This window comes from Vicugna pacos, chromosome 11 (genome assembly GCF_048564905.1).
Source record: "Vicugna pacos chromosome 11, VicPac4, whole genome shotgun sequence".
Classification (NCBI taxonomy): Eukaryota; Metazoa; Chordata; class Mammalia; order Artiodactyla; family Camelidae; genus Vicugna; species Vicugna pacos.
In genome coordinates this window covers 7,890,077-7,905,779 of record NC_132997.1, presented here as the reverse complement: position 1 = coordinate 7,905,779, position 15,703 = coordinate 7,890,077, and the positions used below count along the sequence as shown (strand labels likewise).

The window sequence follows — 15,703 nt, the reverse complement described above, 5'->3', positions numbered from 1 at the left end:
GAACTTCAGTGCTCCAAGTCCGCTGTGTGCAAGGAAAGGGTTCTGCTGCTGAGAGGCTAAAGTTTGAAGACCTCTGCCCTGATCAGTCTCTCCGGAGCCCAAAAGCTGGCCCAGGCCCTTCCCAGGTTGCATGCTGGGATCCCTGCTTCCCCAATACAAGGCCTGAGGAGGCTTCTCCTTTCTCTCCCTGGCCCGTGGGCCCTGCAACTCTGGCCATTTTGCACTGAGGGAGCTCCCAATTCCCCCAGGAAGGGCAAGTAGAAGGGAACCAAACCTCAGGCTATCTTTTCCCAGAGCAGAACTCAGGCCTCCACACCCTGATCAGTCATTGTCCAGGCTCTACACCCAGGACGTGGAGCACCACAGAGGCCTCCAGTCCTTCCCACAACTGCCCAGAGATCTTCCCGCCACTGCCATGTGTTCAGTAGGTCCCTGCAGTGGGCTCCACACAGGCTGGGATGAGGCCATGAGCTGACTAAAGAAAGAAAGTGCACATCCCAAACTGAGAGAACAGCAGAAGTAAAAGCATGGAGGCAGAAGCATGTAAACAAACACAGAGGGGAGGGGAGCAAGATGTGAAGGAGAAGTTTGTAAAGGGGCCAGGATGGAACTTGCCAGAATGGTCTTGGTGGGAGAATGCTGAAGCCAGTCTCACTAGTTTTCAGACATGTCTCTACAGAGCAGGAGCCTAAGATGGCCCTGGGCAGCCAGAGACATGTCAACCATTTTGTCTTCAGTGGGCATCAGTTAGCCAGAGGGCCACTGATTCACAATAGAGGGTCAAAATTGAGGGGTCAAGCCACTTGTCCCTTGGCCACCAGAGAGCTCTCAGGAGGCTTACCCACCCTGACTCTGTACACCACACTCTGTGCCAGTCATATGTCTTCTGCCCTCTTAGGGATGGGGCCACAGCTGTCCACAAATGAGGTGTGGCCCCAGGTCTCACTGGACCCCAGACTCACATCTGCTCCACATCGGTGATGGGATACCCAAGTGTCACCCTTCCCATGGAGCTACGAGCTACAAAGTGGAGAGCCCAGACACTCTGTGAAATGAATGTGAGAGGCTCAGCCCTTCCCACCTCATCCCATCCTTCGTCAGGTATAGCCTGGCCTGCAGCCTCTCAGAGCTGAACCACCACTTCCCCAAGAGGCAGGGAGCAGGGGACCTGCATCTGCCTTGAGCCCTAGCTCATCTGGCAGATAACTCCTTCCCCAGACCCAGGTCTCCAGCTCGGCATAAGCCCTAATGAATCAGATCACTCTGTTCATGGGCAGTTTTTCTTGCTTGTAAACCTTTTCTTTTATGTGGCAAATTAAATTTTGATTGATTTACTCTGTCTGGGTATAACAGCAATTTACCACCATGTAAACCCAAAGGATGAAGGCGCTACCTCCTGAGGATGCTTTGGAGGACCTGGCTACAATTGGTGCTTTTCCCCAAAGTGCCTCTGAGAGATTTCCTGTGTGCTAGCAGAGTGACAGGAACAGCATTTGTCTTTTAAACATTTGTCCCTTCAATCAGAGGGAGTGAGAAAGGGAAGCAAAGAGCATGAATCCAGGACAATGTCAGTGGTGGCCTGGATATGGAGGGGGAGGTAGATACAGAGAGGATATGAATGCATCTGGACTTGGAACCCAGGGACATGGGAGGAGCTGACTCCATGTGGGATGAGGAAGAAAGAGGGAACAGACAGAGCCCAGGTTCTGGTTTTAGCCCACTGGGAGATGGAGCTGCTGCATGGATGTGGGAGGGATGGGAAGTGAGCTCCAGAAGTCAGTTCGGGGCCAATTGAACATTAGACACATATGAGATTAGAATAAATCTGCTACATTTTCCTCATGAAATCATTGGGAGGAACTGATTACCTAGGAATCTTGACTGAGGCTGAGGATCTACTTACCCCAATGGATAAAAACCCTATTGTTTCAGGGGAAGGTGACAGTTATACTGGGGTTGGAACTTGGGAAGAGGAATTAAAGTACAGGAACATAGAGGCAGCTCTGACCTCCTAGCCAGGCCTCAGGCCCTCTCGAGTTTGCTCTGGAAATTAGAAACCCTCAGACCTCCGGACACTCTTGACCATCTCTCCTGTGTGGGGGTAGTTTTCTTCTGGCCACACAGACTGTGAGCACTGGATTTCTCACACACACACATGCACATACACATGCACACAAAGACACACACATAGACACATGTGAACCACTGTACGTTGAATAAGGATGATGGGGTGGGATCAGAAGAGGAACAGACATGGAGGAGGAAAGTCAGAGGAAGATCAACTGGGTTGCAGGCATTGCCCACACGTGACATCACTCCCAATTTTCTAGGCGTTATTCCACTTACACCCGAGGCCATCCCTAGAAGTCCCTGCAAGACTCATTCCCACTGTGCAGCTGGGGAGACACACTGGCCTGGACAGACACCAGGACTTATCCAGGATGGAGAACAGGTAAGAATGAGGAGTTGAGTCTGGATGCCAGATAATCTCCTTACAGCTGCACACAGACCCACCCTGGGAGCTGTGGAGAGGGCAAGGCTGCTATAACTGTGGAAGATGCAGGTTTGTGTGGAGAAGGGGGTGAGCAGGCAGCAGCCCAGAGGGCTGTGTGTGCAGGTGTTTTCTGAGGAGCGGGGTCCAGGAAGTGACCCCAGGAAGTGACATCACATCCTCAACAGACCACAACAGAAATGGAACCTGGTTACCAAGCACCCACATTCCAGTGATGGCCCCAGAGCCAGCTCACTTGGCTGGAGACAGCTGAAGACACAGGATGTTCTCCTCTTGTTTCCTGGTCTCCCGGGGCTTCTCTGCCAGGAAACCCTGGACTGTGAGGTTCTTCGGTGGCTGTAGGCGTCTGCGGAACCCTCAACCCAGATGCCTCTGGCCTATTTTGAGGAGGTCACCTAAGGTAACGCAGGGTGGCCTGCAGAAGGCCAGTCTGGGACCAGCCTCCATTGGGGGCCCTCGCTGGGCAGGCCCACATTCCCTCATCTCCATGTCGCTAAAGGGGGACTTGAGGGGAGGTGTCCCCGCTGGGCAGGAATGGCTTGTTGAATACTCAGTAACCTGGTGGTGTTGTCATGGCCACACCCAAGGACAGGGCTGATAAGGGGGAAAGAGGACTCCTGAGGGGCATCTTCTCTGTGTCAACGGGAATACAAGGCCCCCACTTTGTCAGCTTTTTTGTCCCTGAAGGAGGTCTGTGCAGTCAGTAGTGTATGTGTGTCAGGACTGGAGATGTCTTATGGGTCGGAGAACCACCAAGAGAAACAGAAAGGGCTCTGAAGTCTCTCCTTGGCCACTGGGCACTGTGTTTGCAGGACTCCACACAGGAGATGGGAGAGGACCTGGTCCATGGAGTCCCCCGCTCCACCTCCCTGCAGGAGGCGCAGGTGCCCAATGACAACAGCAGAGCCCAGAATGGGCTGAGGGTGAGTGTGAATGAGGAGACTCCAGACCCAGGAAGCCCCAGGCCTCACAGCTGCCCCACTCCTCCCGCGGGCTGCCTCCTAGATACCTGCTGGCCAAGGAATCTGATTCCCCATCTCCATCTGCCCTCACAGACCAGGGCCTGCCTTGGCCAGATGCAAGTCAATAACCACATATGAGTCCGAATCTCAGAGGCTTTGATAAAACTTCAGTTCATGTTAAGTCCAGAGTTTTTCTGCATTTCTCTACACATTGCCCTGTTTCTCCTCCATCCCCAAGTGTCCACATTGACCTGAAGATCCTGAGCCCTCCCATCCAAGGCTCAGCCGCTGTGTTCTCATCCCTACAATGGGATGCTGTGACAGCAGTCACAGGGATGAAGTGGTGCATGCAGGGAGGGGTCGGCACTGCGGTGCTGACACAGGGATCTGAGACACTAATGCATTTCATCATCGCCCTTCGCCCCCTGTACTGGTGATGCCGAGAACCTTGAATCTGCTCAGGGCTCCCCTGTTCCACCTCAGGCACAAGAGCTTGAGGCTTGAGGATTCAGTCTGGTCTCCAGTGCCGAGCCTCTGGGGGGTCCCTGGTGCTGCATCTGACTCATGTCTCTCTTCCTTCCACCCCAGGGGGGAGCTGGACCATCAGGGAGTAGGGATGAGACCTACAGGTTGTGGAGCCTCCAGCGACACAGGCTGGAGAAACTGGTGGCAAAGCTGGTGCCTGCTGTCCTGAGTGGACACCTCTCCTATGTGAACACGTTTCTGGGCAGTTATCGAACTTCTGCCACCGCCCAGCAGGTGCTGGACCATCTGTTCCGAAGGTGAGCACTGTGTCTTCATGGGACATTGGTGACTCGGCCACCTACCAGCAGTGCCATGAGGCATTGTTCCTCTACCTGTTTAAGCCTCAGTTTTCTCCCCTGTACACTGGAGTCAAGAGATGTTCAGGCCCTAGGAGGGTAGGAACAGAGAGAGGCCATTCATGAAAAGTGCTTTCTGGGGACCTGGCTCATGGAAAGGGCAGTTGGTGGGGCTGTGGTTGTGCGAATTTGTCCTTGTCCTCCTGCCAAAGAGGAAGCGTCTGCCTCCTGTGTCACTGGGACTTTGGCCTTGGGTGGAACTGTTTTCCCATTTCAAAGGGGATTTGTGATGCCATTAGCTGTCCCTGTCCTGGGAGAGTGAGAGCAGGGATCACTGGGAGGGACAAGTGGGGTCCCAGGCCCACTGAGATGTGCACAGTAGGGACAGGTGGGCTCACTCACTCATTCCTCAAATGTATAGGAAGAGCCCCCAGGGACAGGGGCTTTTCTAAGAACAACCATCATTTAATGCATAGAGCAGACATCAGCCCTGCCCTCCAAGGCTTCCATTCTCCCGGGACTCACACTGTCACACTAGACAGCGCATCCAGCTTGTGTGCCCAGGACAGTCCATGTGACGCCTTCCTGGTTTCCTCTAGATACGGATGCATCCTCCCTTTTACTGAAGAGGACGGGGGACCACTGCACCAGCTGAAACAGTGAGTCTCTTGGATTGGAGGGGGAGGGACTCCTTCCCCAAATAGTGTGTGAAGCTCTGGGCTCTCTGGTTGGGCAGAGGTGGGGGGAATCCTGGATCCCACATATCTTGTGAGTGTGGCTTGAGAGCAGAAGTCCTAGGGCTTCCCCTGGAAAAGAGGAACGAGACCCAGAGAGCTGTGGATGGGACTGTGGCGCTGTGAGGGGCATCTGGGAGGTCAGAGGACAGAGTCAACCCCGAAGAAAACCCACAAGCATCCCCTATCCATCCCATCCCTGCCCACATGCCCTTTGGGAGACACAGAACACGAGGGGTGGAGAGCATCCTGCCCACCATCTAGTGGAGCCTCAATGGTGGGGACTTAGCTGGTGCTCAGGGTACCCAGGGAGCCTCAGGGGACAGCTGAGCCCATCCTGATGATGCTGAGTGGCAGGGGCAGAAGGAGACCCAGGCAGGGTCCCTGGACGATTCTGCAGCCAGCAGGTGCAGGAGCTGAAGTCTGAAGTGTGAGGAGGCCCATGGGCAGCCTGGATGGCCGACACAGCCTGTCTGTTCCCTCCTGGCTCAGGCACTCATAGAGCAGCTCCCGTGTCCCTTAGAGGGCAGTGGCCAGAGCACACAGCCTGCCTGTCCTCACAGACGTGCCATCCAGTGGGGAGGGGCAGGGAGAGGGACATAGCAGGGTGACAGGTGTCCCTGAAGCCGTGGACAGGTGGTCACGCCATTGAGCCAGGGCTGTCCCTTCAGAAGGCTTGTAGCAGCCCCTCCTCTGTGTCCAAGCCCGCCTCTGCCCACACTGCCAGCTGAGATGGGACATGGAGCAGAGCCGGCCTCTGGATGGGCAGGAGCCAAAGGCAAAAAGGCCCAGGTCCCTGCAGGGCTACCCTGGGAGCCCAACATGGTAGGAAAGGCCAAGCCTCTGACTCTGGTGTCCCCGATGACCCCAGGGCCATGTCCTCCATCCTGGGCACCTAACTGCTCCAGTACCCAGACGATTTCCACCAGCCTCCAGAATTTCCAGGCCTTAAGACCATTGTTGCTTACATAGAGCTCAGCATGCCTGGCTCAGACCTGGAGCAGCAGGCCCACCTCCTCCTGGTACATCTGGAGCAACTGGAACTCCCAGAGGCAGACAGTGATGGTGAGGAGGATGCAGGGTGGGTGATGGGGTGGGTGGTGAGGGGAAGGCACTGGACCCCACAGAGCAGAGGCTGGAAAAACTCCCTGGGGGTGGAATCCTGGAGTGAGATTTGATTGAGTAGCAGTGAGGGCTCCCCTGGCTTTGGGAGACACGTGGAAAAGCAGTCCTATTGATGAGAGTTTCCCTTTTGTAGCTTCAGCACCAGCTCCAGAACCCGCTGGGGAAACCCCTCTGGATGGAGAGCCAGCTCCAGCTCTCCAGCTCTCTTTGGCGCCTGTGACAGCGCCAGAGCCATAGCCAGAGCAGAGGGACACACTGTAAGTGTCAGTCCAGCTCTACTTCCTGCCATCGCCTTCAGGGCCGGGACGCCCGCCGTTCCTGAGGTGTCTGTGATTTACAATTCCTGATTCTTCTCAGAGGTGGTAATATATTACTTGGTACCTGTTGTGTCTGGCTGAGTAATGGATGAAGAGAATGATCATCGTCTTTTTGTTTAAATTTTACACGTTTAAAAATTAAAAATAAGGTCGGACATTGCGTTAAGGCACACTCCTGGATATGTTCCATGCAGGGGTGTTTTGATTTGCAACAGTAGCACCCACTTGAGCTCAGGTGCACAGAAAGAGTCTTTCCAAAACATACAGATGCCGGAGAAGCTGCAGGAAGGTCCGAGCCTCAGGCCAGGTGTCCTGGGAGGTGCTCACAGGTCCTCCCGTCCCTCAGGCTGCCCAAGCAGTGACCCACTGCCCCGCCCATGTCCAGTTCCCAGGACTGGCATTCTTGCATTCAGCTTCTGCAGGTGAAGGACCGCTGCCTTTCCCCCAGAACCAGAAATACGTGGTAGGGGGGTGCCAACGATGTCCATCAGAGTAAAGTCCGGTGATCCCGTGATCGGAGATGACTGAGTGAGGCCACAGTCAGCAACCTCTCTCTTCTCTGCCTGAAGATGGATGCCCCCATGCACACAACATAAGTCCTCACAGGGAGGAGATTCTGAGCTGTTCCTGGAGCGGGGAAGACAGAAGCCCCTGATTCAACTGGGAGCAAAGGAGAGATGAGAGGACCCAGGGGAAGGGCCACCTGGGCTGAGGCTTGATATTCATGCTTAGGAGCACAGGCTCAGTGTCGGTTTGTAGGACTTGGCCAGAAATCATCACACCCAAGTGTGAAGGCAAAACCAAATTCACCTCAACAAAACGCCTTCATTACACAATCCCCGACACCCCTTGTCCACTTCAAGGTTTTGGAAGCTTGAGATACTGTGTAGCTCATGATGGACCTGGGGTTCACTCACATACTTCCAAGTTCGTGGAAAACCACATAAAACACCTGCCAGACTTCTGATTCTGCTACGGGCCCCACCTGGTAAGACCTCGAAGGAGATGCTCCAATGTCAGCCAGTCATGGGAAACTTGCGGTTCAGCTGTGAGGATCTGTAGTCAGGCTGCACAGGCTGTCCAATCCCCTTGCAAGTCATCCACCTATACATTCTGTGGTTTGGCTTTGAGAAATTCTTCAACCCATCAAGCCCCGGGGTTCATACTGTCCATTGCAGGTAAAAACTGTGTGTTCCTGCTTTGCAGACCTTGCAAACAACAAACTAGCCCTTTTGCTTCAAGACATCCTGATTCTTTTCTGGGATTTGATTCTAATTTTAGGGTGGCATCAGAAACAGTGCAAAACTTCTGTAGATTAAGGACGTCCCAATCTTGATTGAGTATTTACTGTCTGTCAAGCACTGAGCAGAGAGCAGACTGAGAACTGATTGAGGAGCTTCCTGGTCTGGGAGAAGCTCTGAATCCATAGAAGGAGAGAAGACATGCTGAGAAGTGCCTGTCATCCTAGGAAAGTGGACAGGGCTCATACTCGGGAAGTTCAGGGAGGGATCCTAGATCTAGAAGCTGCCTGGGGAGGACAGGACTGGGCTCCGCTTTCAGAGATGAAGAAGACATGGTTGTGGAGGAAGCTGGCAGCAGGAGCCATGGAAGCAGGTCCTTTAAGGGCAAGGGATCAGAAGGAACATGACGCAGCCCTGAAAGTCAAGTTTTCTAACATTTTCAGTGGAGACGATCATTACACCTGGAAAGTGCAAAAGTGACAGCTAATACAGGGTCATCTCATTTTTTCAACTTCGACATCATTTTCGATGAAATGAGACACAGATGCTGTGTGATACATTTCAAAACTGCGTTGACATTTTCTTGTTAATGTGAACAGCAAAGGGCCATGTGTGTCTTTGTTTGGATAGACTCACTTCTCTGCACCAGACACACAGGCCTGGTATGTAGACAAGTGACTCCAGCAAGTTCCCATTCTCTCCCTGCAGGTCCTGTGAGGCATCGACCTCCTGTCTGTTCTCTGCTGTGGATGGGGCCCAGCTCAGGGGCTCCATCAACACTCCCTGAGACCCTGCCCTTGGGAAGTGCCCGGTCATGTCACGATCAAGATGAGGACTTGCACTAGAAGGCACAGACAAGACTTTGATCTTATGGAATTGGCGTTCTCCTAACAGCAAGATGGATGTTGTGTGTGTGTGAATGTTGCCTGTTTGACATCCATGGAGCCAGCAGCCCCCATGCCATTCCTCATACGGCCACCAGAGAGAGGTGTGTCACTGCTTCTGAGAAACATGCTGCTCCATTCCAAAGTGGTCCTTACCAGTCTAGCCTCCCTCAGAACATGTTTTAGAAACTGAGGCTTTGTTTAAGGTATAGAGATTTGCTTTTCTTCTTCCATCTCGTTTGGGATCTAACGTAGATACACACTAATTCATACATAGAAGGTGAGCCACTGAGTGGAAGTTGTCCCTTGGGATACATAGACATGTCTCATTCTGTGTCCAGCCCCCTCCTGGGTCGACCTCTGTCCCTTCCTCTCTCCTCCAGCTGTCTGTACATATCGATCTCAATAAAACACTTTGACAATCAGTGTAATATTGTAGAGATACATTAAATTAGGTTGTCTTGTGTGTGTGTGATATGGATCATTGACTGCAAGTGATCTGCTCACAGGACAGTGGGATTGTCCCTGAATCCCTAGGAGAGAATTGAAACGGGGCAGTAGGTCTCAGTGGGAGTCACTCACCAGGAAAGATCTTCTGCTCAGCACAGCCAAGGTGGGTCCACGCTGTCTCCCATCCTCACAGCACTGAGTCTGCTTTCCCCTGGGGAGCTCTGCTAAAACCCTGTGTATCCTGAATGAGCATCAGGGTCAGAATAAAGAACAGTGTTTATAAGAACTGTCAGAGAAGGACAGGTTATTTCAATTACCTGGGCCTCTACATACAACAGCTTTCCCTGTGTTGTGTTTTAATGAACACTCAGCCACCTGGGAGCAGAGTCTATGCCTTGGTTTCAAGTATATTTCAGGTCTCTAGCCCAGCACTTGGCCAAGAAGATGCGCTCGTATTGCTAAATGAACACATTTGGGAGGGATGGTATGACAGGTTTGCAAATGTATTTGAAATGGGGGCTCTCCTGGAGCTGTCCTGACAGATCATCATAAATATGCACCTTCTTCACCCGCCTGGGCCATCACCCCTATGACCTACCCATAGCGCCCCTCAGCCAGGACCCACCTGATCCCAGGTGTCTCCCAGGTCACATCTCACCTTCTGCTCTTGCTTCTGTTCTCACTTTGGCCCCCTTGATTGTCCCTTAGGTCTCAGAGGACACCTCTGAGTCCCTCAGGGATCCAGTATCAGAATATTAGATCCTATGGTCGTAAAGTTCCTTGCTGGGACTAAGTTAACAAATCAAGAACCACATGGAGAAACGCAGCTCTGCATGACTGTCATAATGGGTGTTTGTCTTCAGCTTCTTCAGGGGTCAGGTGATGCCACCTCTGGGAGGTCTGAACTCTAGAATGGGTTCTTCCAACTTCTGCTTAGAGCTTTTAACCTTGGCATCTTCTTTTATTTCCATTTCCTCCTCATTGGTGGCTTCTGTCTTTTCTTTCAAATCAGGATCCTTAATACCGTTTTGAGTTGGATGTGTTTCTCCAGCATCAGTCGTTTCATGAAGGCACTCCTGGAGTCTGGGCAGTGGAAGCAGGTGTAAACTTTCCTGATGCCTTTGTGTTTGATCCAGTTGTGATGGCAGAGGCTGAGGGATGAGCTGAGAGATTTTTCACACTGGAGACGGGTGATTCTTCATTTGCTTCCCGTGCTCCTTCCTCTCGTGGGAAATGTAAACATCTCTCTGTGTGAAAAGGTGGTCACACCCCCAACACGTTCACCCAGGACTGGCCACTTTTTTTGTTTCCATTGACTTCTTCACAGGTGATGGGGATTTCTTTTGCAATTTCCCTTTCCCATTCATGGATCTGGTGTCTGTTTTGATTTGCTGAATTTTGAGTTCTAGGCTTAATGCTCAAAGGCAAGTCTATACCCAAGTTTGGAGGCCCTTCCATGCTTTTCAGTGTTCCACGCATAGACTTGATATGGTCCATCATGAGTTGCTTCTGTGCATATAAAAGAGAACAGTCTGGACACTTGAAAACAGGCACCTTCTGGTTTTCAATGTGCTGGTCAAAGTGGCCATACAGCAGGGTTTGCAGGGTGAATACAGTGTCGCACATGGAACACTTATATATTATTCTTGGCTCTCTGATCCTGATGCCGGGGTGCTGTGTCTACACATGAGAATGTGCACTTGGGGCAGACTTAAATGCCACTGGAAGATAGGACACTTGTAGAAGACTTCACAGTGAGAACCTTCAACGTGAGACTTCAGAGTGGCCGTGTCAGAGTAGACAACATTGCAAGGTGAACATCAAAAAAAAAACTCTCCGCGTGTAATGTAAACAGTTCTTGGTGATGTGGGTCTGGAAGTGCACCAACCTGCAGATGGCCCTGCACTCGGGGCAGGCGCAGGGAGATTTGTGCTGATGGATTCTCTGGTGGGAGGTGGAGCTGCACTGGTTAGGAAGCAGCATCTGGCAGACAGTGCAAGTCTTTTGTCCACTCATGTCTGCAGCCTGCTGGACATGGGTAGCCAGCCATGTCTCATCCTGGAAAACTTCATTACACTGCAAACATTTCAGACTATGCTACAGAGCTTGGATGGGTCTTCATCCCGAGGCATAGCTGGAAGGATGGCTGTGCTCGAAGGGGCTGATGTAACTGTTCCAGTTATGCCAGACTGAATTTATGTTACAGTGTGTACGTCGGCCCCACGGAGCTCAGGAGAGTGGGAGATGAAGCAGGATACTGCTTGATGAAGAAATGATCATTTGATCTCCTGGGACTGGCTTCACCATCAAGTGGGAGCCCTGCATCACCACTCCCTTCTTCTTGTGCCCATGGGCATGGGACAGGAGGCTGAACTTGTTGTCAATAGTGAGGTTCCTACTACAGTGGTTGCATGTTAGTTCAATGCACACACTGCATCTGTCTTAGTGTTGGCTCATGCTCTTTTCAGGGCAAAGGAGTCCCTGTACCCCAAGCACTTGTACCCACGGGTTTATAATGTGATGTACATGTTGGCAGGACTGAGCTTGGGGTTGTAAGCTGGTACTGGGCTGATGCTGTGCAGCATCTTGGTGAAAGCTTCCACCACAGAACTCTGCAGGGAGGACACCGCCTGGACCCATGACACCTTTTAGGGTGACTGCGAGGCCACGACATTGATTATTGCCTGCTTTATTTGCTGCTGAGGTGTGGTGCACACTTGGCAGAGCTCAGAGGTGGTCTGGGAGCCCTGAGGCAGAAGTTTAAGTTGGCAAGGTGCAGAGTCTTTGGCACAAGTTTGGCATTGGCCAGGCTGGAGCCTGGCACCACAATTGCTTGCTGATGGATGGCATTTGCTGTTCAATGATTGTGCTGCTGGTGCTCTGAATGGAGGCAGCAGATATGGCCATGTCTTTGACCATCGTGTTGTTGGTGAGCTTCACATTAATGACTTGTGAGCCAGCCATCTTCACAGCTGACACCAGGAGGAAGGCGGTCACCACAGGCTTGATCGTGACCTCTTTGGGCATCAGCTCAGCAGGGGCAACAGCATTGGTGATGACCACTGACTGCACAGGTGTCATGAGGCCGGAAGGAAAGGACTGTGGCTGAGGCTGGAGACGACAGAAGTGACATCACAGAAACCACCATGGACCCTGTCTGCTCTGAAGGCTTTTTTCCAGCATCAAGATTGACTCCAGGCAACACCCTCATCACCGTCCTCTTGATTTCCCCAGAAGATGTCTTGATGGTTTTGGTGTGGACTTTGGGGATTGCTGTCATTGACCCTGTGGGAGAGAAGGGCAATCCTTCACTACTGTTCTCACTGGAGATGCTCTAGAGACTATCTGGCTGCTTAAGGGATGCTTTTTTCATCCCTTTAATGAGATTCTGGGATTCAGGAGACTTTTCAGTGGCTCTAGGGCTGTCATTTACTTCTTTGGGTAACAGGACTCCCGGGAATTGGTCACTGGTTCTTTAGAGGAGTTGGAAGTGGCCTTTTTAGCACTGAGGGCTGTGATCACAGCTATACAGGAGGAAAACCTGGAGGATGGCTTGGTCCCTGATGGTGCCACACCACCAAGGGAGCTGTCATTCTTCTCAGAGCTCAGCTTCCCCTCGTGGACCCTGTTTTCAAGCACCTTTTCAAAGCTTTTTTCAATCTATCATCTATTTTTCTGACTTTAAAAGGTTCATAAACAATTAGATTTCTAGAATTTATTTCCATTTCTCTCTTAACAACTTTGTTTTTATCTAGATTGCTTCATGTAGAGATTCCAGTTTTTCTTAAGATGTTTCCTTTCATTAATTAGCAAGAAGCAGCCAGACTATGTATAAACTTACTGTTACAAGGAAAATACTTGGCCTGTCTAAAACCTGTTCTATTTCAACATATTTTAAAAATGACTTAAAAGTTCATAAAGAATAAAAGGAAAAGGTCTAAGGATGCTCACCTGTAATTAAAAACACAAAAGAAAATGCATTGCCAGAAGAGGAGGAGGAACAGGGAAGTTTCTGACTTGATTTTTGTTGATGGTGCAGTAGACGAAAGAGTACATGTTGCCCCTCTTAGGAAATGTGCAGCCAGCTCCCTCTCTTCCTCTTCTTTATTCCTGTCAAGGAATTTTTGGAATTATAAATAAGCAAAATGATGATATGAATAGAATTTCAGAAAATATCTAACAAATGCATTGCTAACATAACCATGTGCTAAGGTATATGGTATTAATCCCCCACATTCTAAGTGACCCTTCCCACCAAAACCACCACAGGCCCCCAGATGGGAGGCAGAGCACAAGTTACTCCTACTGAGTTAACAAGCCTTGCAGCTAAAATACTGAGAGATCTGTCAATCTTTAAATGTCTGTGTTTCTAAAATATACTGAAAAGTGGAGAATATGCTGTAAGGGCAATAGCTACGGTCACTGCAGAGGGAAAGGAAAGCCGGACTTAAGAACATCTTTAACCAATTTCTAGGGAAGGGGCTGAGACCACAGCAGTGGGGAGAGAGGGGCCGAGGGGTCCGTGCGGGCTGCTCAGTGGAGAAGCGCACGCCCATCACACAGGATAAGGGACCAGATCCGGGGTTCTGAGTGAAAGCCTCTCAATAGGGCCAGCCCATACTCCTCTGTCCCCACACCGCAGACCCAACATCGTGAGTGGCTGCTGTGCGGGAGAGGGAGTCACAGCATTTATTTCTAAGCAGCCTGCAGCAGGTACAAACAGAAAAGGTGGGAAACAGCGTGGCCTATTTGGGAAATTTAGGAAGTGCCCAAGGGGTCTGGCAGAGTTAAAATTTGGAGAATGTAATTTTAAGTTTGGGGTCTTGCAGCAGCAAAGTCACCATTCCCTAAATGGTGGTAAGTCAAGAAAGACTGGTGAAAGGAGTTATGGGATCAGATGTGCTCTTAAGGAAGCTACTGGTGGCGGTGGCATGCAGGACTTCAGGACAGGGAGTCATGAGAGGAGCAAGGACAGGAAGGGCAGAGAGGAGACTGAGCCCTGCAGGACATCAGGTGTGTGGGGGCTGATGGGAAATGACACTGGTGTCTGCCAGGCTTCCAGGCAGGCTGCCCTCACCACAGAGCAGCACTTACTGTACAGAATCACCTGATGTTCTGTTTCTTTCCCACTTAAGCCTCAGGTAAACCAATCTCCTTTACATTTTGTTCTATCAGCTAGTTTTTTGAGGTTAGTCATAATCATCCCCAAGGCAACAAGACATCTTACTTTCTATGAATTCACATCACTTCGCACAACCTAAGGACCTTATGATCTCTTTAGAGACAAGAGAGACATAGATGAATAGGAATTTATTAACTAACATAGGAAAGACGGCCCAAAATAAATCACATTTGATAATAACTCAATTAATTTTAAGAACCATTATTTAAGAAAGACCATGACTGAAATTTGGGTGTGTGCACAACACAATATCTAAAAATCTTTAATTTAAATAGCATGCCCATCAGGGTTTTTTTTGGGGGGGGTGCTACTGAATGAGCATCTTCTTCTTTCCATTTGCTTGGCATGTGTTTCTCATTTTCCCTTAATAATCTCTGGATTTAAAGGAAATAAGAAAAAGGGCTGAGCTGAAAAGATTATATACTGGAAGGGGAATAAAGATCTTGCAGGGCCTCCAAAGTCATAATAAAAACTCTGGCCTTGATCCTGAAAGTGCTGGTGCCAACAAGGGCCACAGCAAAGTGGGCAAGTGTGAATTTGACTACAGTGTACAATATACTTGACTACAATATAAATATGGAAGAGATGGGCAAGAAAGATTCAGAAAAATACACAGGACTCTAGACAAATGGATACGGGGGAAAGCAAGGCAATGCAGAAAAGTCAATGGCAAAAATGAAGAAATGTGAGTAGGTTGATAGATGCCCTTCAGATCATGGTCTTTACTTCTAGTCCTCCAGCCTCAGAGAAGAAAAACTAACCACCCCACTATACAATAGACCTCCCTCCACTCTTTCTTGCAACCTGAATGCCCCTGGCAGCTAAGTGGGAAGAACCCTCCCTTTTATTTTAAAATCTGGCTCTTCTACTGAGCTTGTCTGTTAAAAAATATTCATGTGTTCCCCTTTTTAAAGGAGACCATCCCAATAGCCAGAACCTGTCCACTTCTGTGCTGATTCAGCCCAAATGTCTAGACACTCACATATTTCTCACAGTTAAATCATGATGATCTAAATCTCACGTAGTAATCCCATTTCCCTGGCCAGTGGGTAGATCAAACTAAAGCAAGTGAGCCAATCTTGGCCAAGGTGAGGGGAAGCCTACTTTTTGCAGTGGGTGTGCAGGGGTCCTAGGGGAAAGAAACCATTGCTCTTACAAATAAACATACAAGAAGAGGCCACCTTCTTCCACTGGACATTACTTAAGTAGACAAGTCACGTAGCTAGAGTCAGCACAGGGCCGTGAAGACAGCTAGCAAAAGACAAGATGACATGCAGGGGACAGCAGAGTGTAAAGACAGAAATTGAGTCTTTGATGCTCTCACTGAGGCTGGATTTTTGCACCTGAAGCCAGTTGGGCACAGGTTGTAGATGACGTTCTCTTTGACTTCAACCAATGGCACAGTAAATCCATTCCTCCATTAGCCTGGGAGTTTCCTCATTAAACCCAATATATTCTTACTTTGACATGTATCT

At 50.2% G+C, this 15,703-nt stretch overlaps 1 pseudogene; it reads right to left on the bottom strand.

Moving 5' to 3' along the window:
* Positions 1-9,840: 9,840 nt before the first annotated feature.
* LOC102537632 (zinc finger protein 532-like) lies at positions 9,841-13,158 on the bottom strand (annotated as a pseudogene).
* Positions 13,159-15,703: the final 2,545 nt, after the last annotated feature.